General features: G+C 44.4%; 1 pseudogene; it reads left to right on the top strand.

The window, feature by feature from the left end:
- The first annotated feature begins 842 nt into the window (after positions 1 to 842).
- Positions 843 to 3,980, top strand: LOC123830208 (annotated as a pseudogene).
- The last annotated feature ends 5,768 nt before the right edge of the window (positions 3,981 to 9,748 follow it).

Here is a 9,748-nt window from a genome sequence, read left to right as displayed (position 1 = left end):
GGCCAGAGCTGGGCACTGAGGGGGCCCACTGTCACCGGGCTCATTCCTGTCCCTGTGCCTTTCCAGTGGGCTTCACACTGCACACACACAAGCAACTAAGATGAGGATTTTTTAGAACAATTGGAGATCTTTGTTTTTCAGGTTTTGGATTTTTGATTTTTCATTTTTTTGTGTTTTGTTTTTTGTGTGTACAAACTTAATGGAGATGAACAATGAAATGACTGCATTTCCAAGTCTCTCTGACCAGTTCCTTACGCAGTTCATCCACCTCACAAAATACCATTAGATTTGTTTGTTTCATTCACTCTTGATTTTAGTGTTTTAAAATATAATTTTTGGTGTGTAAGTAGGTAAACTCCCTACCTGGTTTCAAGATCAAACCTATGGAATCTGCGTGCACCCAGGACACCCGACTTCCAGCCCCTGTCCCTGTCCCCCCGCACTCTGTCTCTCCCATCCCTGCACATGGAACTCTTGTGTCGGGTTAGTTTTCAGATTATCTTGCTGGTGCCTTTTCATATATGTGAATAGTGTACCTGTCATAGCTTATAGATGATGTTCACATCCCCCCTTGCTGGAGAGATGGTAGGTGAACACATTATTTCCTTCCCCTGGTGGTAGACACCCTGGCGGTCTCCCCGCTCTGGTGTAGGGAGACACTTCTCAGTCCTTTTCACAGCTGGCCAGGCCTTCCTGGTGTGAATACTCTTTAGTTTATTCACCTGTTGTCCACTGGTGGCCATTGGATAGGTTTTTGGTTTTTGGTCTTACAAATAATGATGCAATAAATAGCTTTCATGCATGATTTTTGCTATAACATTGGTCAGTGTAGTTCAGGGGTAAAAGCTGAAATGGGGGATTGGTAACAGGAGGGAAGGTGCCCGTGGACTCTACAAGGTATTGCTGGCTTCTGCTCTGCGGGGATGGACTGTGGTTCCCTCCTCCCCAGCCGTGCAGGGGAGGACCTGCTGCCCCCCCCCTCCGACTGACTCTCAGCACAGTCTGCAGTCCTGCCAGACCTGGAGGGGACAAACAGCATCTCACCTCGGAAACAGAGGTGTGAGTCAAAATTATTTTATTTAGGTATTTTGCTTTTTGTGTTGTGATTTATTTTTGTCTATTATGAGTGTATGTTAATATCTTGGGATGTATTCAAGGCACATTTAAACTACTTTTTTTCTGAATGTTAATTCCCATCTCTTACTCCATTTTGTACCAAGGTGTTGAATTTTAGTTTCTGTGTTTTTCGATGTTCTTTGTATAACAGGGAAATTCACCCCTTTGATGTAAGTTGGAAATTGTTTTTTCCCCAGTTTGACATTTTTGCTTTAATTTGTCTCTGGTGTTTTTTGTCTCACATTATCTGTGTGAGTTTTTTGTTATCAAACTTATTAGTCCTTTTCCTTACTCTGTGTCAGATCTTAGAAATAGTTCCCCTACCCCCAGGTTACAAAGAACCCGTCCACGTTGTTTCTCTTATGTCCGTGGGTTCACTTTTCCATGTAAACCTGGAACATAACTGAACCTGAGTGGCGTGAGGCAGTGGAGGCAGTTCCCTCGCTCCTGTGTGGTCACCGTGCGCCCAGAGTCGCTCTGTTGCCCACCTCTCTCCCTGCTGATGTGAGATGCGGCCTCGTTTAATCTATGGTAGCATTGTAATTAAATGGAATGTAAATGACTACAGTATGAGTAATTTTGTCTATTTTTAAATTTTCTTTTCCATTTCCCTTTTCTGTCTGTTGGTGCACCAGTCTCATATTTCTGTAATTATAGAAACTATGTGTTTAACTCCTGGTAGAACTAGCTCTCCCTCCTTATTCCTCTTCTTGGTAGTGCTGAATAATATTATTTTTTAATCATTCAAATGAACTTTATAAACCATTATTGTAACTTTGAGACATATTTGTTAATTGCATTTTTATGAAAGGTTTTAAACATGAGTCAGCATTGAATTGGGACAAATGTCTTTTCTGTGTCTGGGTAGTTTTCTTCTTCATCTATTAACAGGATGTGTTGTCACAACCAATTTTTCACATTGAATCATCCTTGTATTTCTGAAATAAATCCCTCTTAATCACAGTATATTACTTTTTCAGTGTTAAATAACTTAGGATTTTTGTATTACTGCTCCCAAATGAGACACGTCTGTAGCTTTATTTATGGGTGAAATCTTGGTTAGCCTTTGGGATCAATATTATACTTGATCCACAGAAAGGACTGAAGCTTTCCCTTCCTTTGTGTGTGGTCTGGGACAGCTCAGGGAGCACTGAGAGAGCAGAGCTGTGAGGTGCAGGTGTGCTCCCCTGGGACGGGCCTGGCCCTGGTGCTCTTCTGTGGGGAAACTCTGTTGTTTCTTCCCCAGTAGCTGATGTGTGCCATCTCTCTGTTGTCACTGGGATCAGTATGAATAACTGACTAGTACAAATTGTCAGGGAGAAAGAGAGGGTTGGAATGGTCCTCACTTACCTAAGCTGACGCCTCCCCATCTCCTTCTCCTCCTCAGGGTCTTGCAGGAACCTGCACCCAGAGCCTCTTGAACCAGCATGGCTGGCCCTCAGGACAACACTCTGCGGATCGTTCTGGTGGGAAAAACTGGAGGTGGGAAAAGTGCGACAGCAAACACCATCCTGGGGAAAAGAGTCTTTGATTCTGGAATTGATATCCATACTGTTACCAAGAGCTGTCAGCATGCATCTCGGGCCTGGAAGGGGAGGAACCTTGTTGTGGTGGACACCCCCGGGCTCTTTGACACTGAGGAGACACTGAGGAACACCTGTCAGGAAATTGCTAGATGTGTCATCTTCTGCAGCCCTGGGCCTCACGCCATCATCCTGGTTGTACAGGTGGGCCGCTTCATGGAAGAGGAGCAGGAATACATTTGAATTGGTCAAGGCCATCTTTGGGGAACATGTCGTGAAGCACATGATCATCTTGTTCACTCACAAAGAGGACTTGTGTGGTCGGATGCTGAGTAACTTTATAGCAAAGTCAGACAAACGCCTAAAAGCCATCATCAAGGAGTGTGGGTTACACTGCTGTGCCTTCAGTAACAGTGCAGACGAGGCTGAGAAGGAAGCCCAAGTGCAGGAGCTGGTGGAGCTGATCGAGGCAATGGTGCAGGAGAACGGAGGGGCTCACTATGACATCTATGGCATGCCATCGGATGCCATCTATGAGGACACAGTGGAGAAGATAAAATGTTTGGAAGAAGCCTTGATGAACATGCATGTTGATTAATGAGAAAAGAAAAAATTACTAATTGAGAAATGTGCTAGAAACAAAATACCAAAGCAAGAAATAAACAAAAATTTGAAGTTATTAGAAGAGAAATATGGTATACATTGAAACTACAGAGGAAGAATTTGAAAAAAATATATCTATAGGTATTTTCAATTAGATTCAAAATTTGCTTTCAAATATATGGCATAGCTTCTGGAAACAATGCAAATTTTACTTTTTCTTCTTAATTTACTGTGATTTGTCCATGTGGTAGATTGTATTTTCCAAAGTTGGCTACAGCAATATCTTCTCTCCTAGCTCTGCTTCTTGGACTCTGCGCTGCTACTCCTTCTGTGGACTTATGGGCTGTGTGCCCTCCTTGGAATTCCATGGACTCTGTGACTGCTTTGATGAGTAGTGGGTGTTGTGACTTCTGAAATTAGACAGGGACAGTGCTGCCTTGCTCTCTGGGGTACACGCCCTCGGATGTGGCCCCCCTGCTGTGAGGAAGCCCACATTGCCCATTGAGAGGCCCCAGGAAGAGGACTGGAATCCTGGCTCTGTCCCCTGGCTGCTCTTCCATCTGCCAGTGAGACCACCTGCCAGCCGTGCAAGGGTGGGCACAGGGCAGTGGGCTCTCCAGCTGCCACTGGAGCCGCCTCAGGGGAAGCTGCAGACAGCAAAGCTGGGCCATCCCCACCACATCCTGCCCAGTTTGTAGATTCATAAGAAAAATAAATGATGTTGTTTCAAACCACTAAGCTTCAGGCTGGTCTGTTGTGCATCGACAGCTCCTCAGAGCATCCTCCCAGCTCATTCCCCACCCCCACAGTGCCAACACATGTAAGGAGTGACTGAATGGGCACAGTCAGGCCAGAACACACTGTGCAGAGTTCAGAAACTCAATTTTGGAGAACTGAAACAAGAAATCCTGCGTATATCACATGTCAACCCCTCTGGTGATGCACATTGTTTCTTTCCACGTGTATGAGCCCATGGCCAGTGAAGCAGCAGATCTCTTCAGAAGGAGAATTCTGTGGGCCATGGAGGTCTGGGAGGTGCTCCATGTTTTTACTGTTTTTCTCCCTTTTCTTGTTCAGGTGCCATCATAATGTAAAACATCCCTGACTGCAACTTAAAAGTATCTTCTGTGCCATATTTTTCCTTTGCCTCTGCAGATCTACACTTTGGCCTCTTTCACCCGAGCTCTTTGCCCCAGGAGGCTGATCTATGTGGGTCACTTTGTCATGAACTCAGGGGTTCACCACTTGGGGTGCTCTGTTCAAGGACGAGCTGTGGTTATCACAAGGTGGTTTATTTATATGTAGCAAGTGAAGAAGAGGGGAGATTCATATTCAAAGTTCTTTCTGATGGAGGCTGAGCCATTGCTTATGGACACTGACTGGTCAATTGAATGCTGATTTTTCTTTTTATTAAAAAAATATTTTATATATTTACTTTTAGAGAGGGAAAGGGAGGGAGTAAGAGAGGGAGAGAAACATCAATGTGTGGCTGCCTTTTGAATACCCCCTACTGGGGACCTGGCTAGCAACTCAGGCATGTGCCCTGACTGAGAATCGAACCTGCAACCCTTTGGTTCACAGACCAGCACTCAATCCACTGTCCACACTAGCCAGGGCCTTTTTCTTTTCCTTTCTCTTTACACCAAAGAAAAATTTTTATTTGATTTCACATTAATTATTAATGAAAAATTTATTTATTTTGTTTTTATCATTCTTTTTAAAAGTATATTTTATTGATTATGTTATTACAGTGGTCCCATTTTCCTCCCCTTTATTCTCCTCTGCCCTGCACCCCTGTACCCTCCAACATTCTCTCCCACCTTATTTCATGTCCATAGGTCGTACATATAAGTTCTTAGGCTTCTCATGTCCCATACTATTCTTAATCCCTCCCTGTCTGTTTTGTACCTACCTATTATGCTGCTTATTCCCTGTACCTTTCCCTGAACTCTCTCCCTCCCATTCCCCACTGGTAACTCTCCATGTGATCACTATTTCTGTGGTTCTGGTCCTGCTCTAGTTGTTTGCTTAGTTTTTGTTTTTATTTTTGGGTTCAGTTGTTGATAATTGTGTTTGTTGTCATTTTACTGTTCATACTTTTTGATCTTCTTCTATTTTGTGAATAGTCCCCTTTAACACTTCATATAATAAGGGCTTGATGATCGTGAACCCCTTGAGCTTGACCTTGTCTGGGAAGCACTTTATCTTTCCTTCCATTGTAAATGATAGCTTTGATGGATAGAGTCATCTTGGACATAAGTCCCTCCATTTCATGAGTTTTAATACTTTTTTCCAGCCCCTTCTTGCCTGCAAGGTTTCTTTTGAGAAATCAGCTGATAATCTTAAGGGAGCTCCTTTGTAGGTAACTGTCTCCTTTCCTCTTGCTGTTTTTAAGGTTCCCTCTTCATCTTTCATCTTGGGTAATGTAATTGTAATGTGCCTTGGTGCGTGCTTCCTTGGGTCCAACTTCTCTGAGACTCTCTGAGCTTCCTGGACTTCCTGGAAGTCTATTTCCTTTGCCAGATTGGGGAAGTTCTTCATTATGTGTTCAAACAAGTTGTCAATTTCTTGCTCATCCTGTTCTCCTTCTGGCACCCCTATGATTTGGATTTTGGAACATTTAAAGTTGTCTCAGAGGTTCCCAAGATTCTCCTTATGTTTTGGAATTCTTGTTTCTTCATTCTATTCCAATCGGATGTTTATTTCTTCCTTTTGTTCCACATTGTTGATCTGAGTCCTGGTTTCCTTCCCTTCACTGTTAGTTACCTGTGTATTTTCCTTTATTTCACTTTGTATAGTCTTCATTTCTTCCTTCGTTTTGGGATCAAGCTCAATCAATTCTGTGAGCATCCTGATTACCAGTTTTTTGAATTCTGCATCTGACAGATTGTGTATCTCCTCGTCACTTAGTTTTTTTCTGGAGTTTTCATCTGTCCTGTCATCTGGATGATGTTTGTTTGTCTCAGCACACCTGTTACATGGCTGAGGGGAAGAGCCTCAGGTATTCACCAGAGTGGGGCAACCAGCTGTGGTGTGGTGGCACTGTCTCTGGGGGAGGGGTCAGAAAGGGAACAGTGCTGCTTGCTGGGCTCTTGGCCCATTGCTGTTACTTCCCTTGCTTTCCAGAAGTGGGTCATGCATTTGAGGTGCTGACTCCTGGGTGGGTGGGTTTGTGTATGTTCTACAATCCTGTGGGGCTCCCCAATGAACTCTCCCATGAGCCTGGGAGTTTCTCTTGTGGCCCCAACCCCCACAGGTTTTTACAGCCAGAGGTTTTGAGCCTTTAGTTTCCCCTGCTGTAACCCTGGGTTGTGCAGTCTGTCTCACTCCCCAGTTGTTCTTCCCGGCTTATCCTTGCATGAATGTGGGATCGTCCACACAGTCCACTGCCTTGCCATACATCCTCTCTGCCTGCATCTCTGCCCTTCCTACCTGCCTGGATGAATGTTTCTTTAAATCCATGGGTGTTGGACTTCCATGCTGTTTCATTTTCTGGCAGTTCTGGTTGTTTTTTCAACTGGTTGTTATCCTTCTTTCAGTTGTGCGAGGAAGCAAATCATTTCTGCCTACGTGTCCATCTTGGCTGGAAGACCACCACATTGATTTTTCTTTGCAGCTGGCTGTTATTACCTGGTTCAGCTCTGGCTTAACACATCCTGCTTACTGCTGGTCTGCAAGCACTGAGCTGCATGTGAACATTTGGCAAGAACAAAACTTAGTGAGAGGGGCCCTGACCTTGAGATCCCTGTCCTATCAGACCACGTCAGCAGGATCCCTGGCTCTTCCAGTCTTGCTAGGCTTCTGCCAGCTGGAAGTCCAAGCAGGAGGCCTCTTAGTGGTAGAAAAGCAAGGTGGTGGTATTTGTTCTCCTGCCTCTCTCCCTGCAAGGTCATCTCTGACCTGAGGTAACCCAAAGCCAAAGGTCACACCTCCTCTGCCAACCCCCCTTCTGGATTCCAGCTCTCTGTCACCCCCTTAGGGTTAGGGTGTCATTTGCTCACTGTTACCAGCAATGTCCCTTGTCACTTGCATACCCTTTGTCCACCGTTTGTATGAAGCTTTTCTGCCACCAAGGCTTGTGTTCCTTTGGTTCTGACACTCAGAGAAGTGAACCCCCTGTGTCTGTTACCCTGGGGAGGTCATAGAGAGGATGTGACCTACAGTTGACCTGGAAGCTGGACCCAGGCCCACTGGCCCCTAGACTCTCCTCAGAATGTGTGCTCAGCTTGCTGTCCCCACACAGGAGGTACCTCAGGGACACATCCTTGAGAGAGTGACGTGTTGTTGAGAACATCAGGATGGTGCACATGACTCAGCTCAGCCAAGGGGTCTATGTACACTTCTCAGATCTTTTGTCAGGTGCACAAAATACTTGTCTTGGCAATCACCCAGGGCAAGCCTTGTAAGTAAGTTTCCCAGCTCATTAACATGCCACTGCCCCAGTGGTCTGCAGCTCCCTGGGGTCTCTCCCTGCTCCACATGAGGGCTGGTGGCACATTGCTCCTGGGAGGTGAACTACCAACCTGTGCTTCTAGAAGAGCAGTCTCATCTGTGGTTATAAACAAAGATGAGAAATGGAGTGCCTAAAGTAATGCTTCTCAAGCTCTTTCTTCTGTTAAAAGCATCTTGATCTTCTAAGATTCTTCCTACATTGAGATTTGGAATCCACAAATAGTCGTGCTGCAGAAAATCATCATCATGTCCTGCTGCAGGTCTGAGAGCTGAGCTCTGAGTCTGGGTCTCAGTTCCTCACGTGTGCACATCGAAGAACATGCTGGGCCTATCCATGCACAACACATAAGTGATTCGCGTGGGGGAAGGGGAAGGGGAAGCACAGGGGGTGGGCAGGGGTGACTGCAGGGCATGAGGAGCAGATTCAGGGTCTGGTTGTGGTGATGGCGTCCCTGGCGGAGACACATGCAAACTCAGTCTGCTCTCTGTTCTCATTACAGGCAGTTTGTTCTGTGTCAAAAATGCTTATGTGCATTGTTTTCCATTTACATTGGGTATTTGTATTTTGTTAGTAGCATATGAGTTCTTTATACATTTTCTTCTTTGTCATCTCTTTATCAAATATGTTTACACGTTCTTTTTTTAATCTTTTATTATTTCAATTTTATTTATTTATTTTTAGAGATGGGAAGGGAGAGAGAAAGAGAGGGAGAGAAACATCAATGTGTGGTTGCCTCTCAAGTGCCCCCTACTGGGGAGCTGTCCTGCAACCCAGGCATGTGCTGTGACTGGGAATCGAACCAATGACCCTTTGGTTCTCAGTCTGGCACTCAATCCACTGAGCCATACTAGCCAGACTATTTACAAGTTCTTTATGAGATGTGTGATGTGCAAACATTTTCTCCCACTTTGTAACTTGCTCTTACTTTGACCATTTCCTTATTGATTAAGATACATTTTGCTAATTATTTTTCATTCTTTTTTTAATATGGACCTTCTTTTCTTCCAATATAGTAATTTTATTTCTTTGATATTTATTCTGTATTTAGTTAAATTTATTGGGTGGCATTGGTTAATAAAATTGGACAATACAGTTCTATAAAAGATCATCTGTATATTGAATTGTGTGTTCACCACCCAAAGTCAAGTTTCCTTTATCACCACCTATTTGCCCCCTTTACACTTTCCCGTATACCCCCAACACCCATTCTCCTCTGGTCACCACCATGTTGTTGTTTGTGTCTATGAATTTTTGTTTTTTGCTTTTCCTTGTTGGTTCATTTGTTGCTTACTGTTTTATATCCCACCTTTGAATGAAATCATATGATTTCTGTCCCTTTGCATCTGACTCATTTCACTTGGCACGATTCTCTCAAGATCCACCCACGTTGTTGCAACAGGCAGTATTCCATCCTTCCCCTGGCTGAGTGTGTTCTGTTGAGTACATGGGCCACATGGTCCTTGTGCAGTCAGACATCAGAGGGCACTTAGGTTGTTTCCATGCCTTGGCTACCGTGAATAAAGCTTCAAGGAACATCGGGGTGCACATATCTTTACAAATAAATGTTTTCAGGTTTTTTTGGTAGATACCAAGAAGAATTGCTGGATCGCATAGCAATTTCCTTCTTAATTTTTTGAGGACCCTCCATCCTGTTTTCCCAGAGGTTGTACCAGCTTGCATTCCCAGCAGCAGTGCATGAGGGCTCCCTTTTCTCCACAACCTGCAACACTCGTTATCACTTGGCTTGTTCATAACAGCCATCTGACAGGTGTGACGTGGTACCTCACTGTGGATTTGATTTGCATTTCTCTCATAGCTAGTGCAGGTGAGTGTCTGTTCGTATATCTGTTAGCCTTTGTATGTCTTCTTGGGAGAAGCACTGTTCAGGTGCTTTGCCCATTTTTTTAAAGTATATTTTATTGATTATGCTTTTACAGTTGTCCCAGTGTTCTCCCTTAGTCCCCCTTCACTAGGTATCCCTGTTCCCTCCAGTAATCCACCCCCGCCCCCCTCCTTAGTTCACATCCATGGGTCCTGCATATAAATTCTTCTC

Source organism: Phyllostomus hastatus, unplaced genomic scaffold (assembly GCF_019186645.2).
Source record: "Phyllostomus hastatus isolate PE091 unplaced genomic scaffold, TTU_PhHast_1.1 phas_contig_1424, whole genome shotgun sequence".
NCBI classification, from domain to species: domain Eukaryota; kingdom Metazoa; phylum Chordata; class Mammalia; order Chiroptera; family Phyllostomidae; genus Phyllostomus; species Phyllostomus hastatus.
The sequence above is the reverse complement of the archived record's forward strand: the minus strand, read 5'-3'. Positions and strand labels throughout refer to the sequence as shown.